The sequence below is a fragment of the Nematolebias whitei genome, chromosome 4, assembly GCF_014905685.2.
Source record: "Nematolebias whitei isolate Nwh7 chromosome 4, NemWhi1, whole genome shotgun sequence".
Taxonomy (NCBI): domain Eukaryota; kingdom Metazoa; phylum Chordata; class Actinopteri; order Cyprinodontiformes; family Rivulidae; genus Nematolebias; species Nematolebias whitei.
In genome coordinates this window covers 22,859,493-22,860,429 of record NC_056501.1, presented here as the reverse complement: position 1 = coordinate 22,860,429, position 937 = coordinate 22,859,493, and positions in this window count along the sequence as shown.

Genomic DNA, 937 nt, shown 5'->3' with positions numbered 1-937 from the left:
TTGGTGCTAAGATGGTCTCTTTGGTACGCCCCTTCCTCCATTGGAGGAACATGTTGGATTGTATACCTGGATTATTGAGCATGGACTTTGTTCTAATTCAAGGCTGTACTAAAACATGTTTTTAAAGTTTTAAATCTGCTTTGAGCTTTGTCCCTTATTGATTTGTTTACAGACTTGCGTCTTGAAAGGGATAGTTCAGATATTCTGAAGTTGGATTCTGTGAAAAAGATTACAAAAAGTTAATAACTTACCTGTTGTATATATGACCTCAGTTTGGAGAAATAGTTTAATTTATGACCAGACTGATGAGCTAACAAGTGATCTGTGTGGCTCCGGGAGCAAAGCTGATTACTGTCATCTTAAAACAAATAGTTTCAAAGTTTCAAAGAGTTTTATGTGAACGGTGTTATAAACTTTTACACCGTCATCAGTTTTGTAATACGACATGGTAATTATATCACAATTTTCCTGCTAAAAATTCACCAGAATTCACTGGAAGTTTTGAAGTCCTTTAATAAATTGATGGATGGATGGATGGATGGATGAATGGATGGATGGATGGATGGATAGATGGATGGATAGATGGATGGATGGATGGGTGGATGGAAAAGACCAGCTGGTTCTAACTACTTGGAAAAATAAAGTACTATCATGAAATACAAAAGTCATGATGATTTATTTTTAGTACTAGTTGAGTGTGTGTGCTTGTGTGTGTGTGTGTCTTTGTTTATGTTGCTTTTTAAGGCCCGTTTTTCCAACTTACACTATATTGTGAGGACCAACTGCTCCTTATGGGGCCCAAAGCACAGGCCCCATAATACGAAGTGCCAAGTTGGTTAGGGGTAAGGTTTAGGACTAAGGTGTGAATTGAGGATGAGTTAGGTTTAGGATTAGGTATGTACTGGTAATGGTTAGGTTTAGGGTTAGGTATGTACTG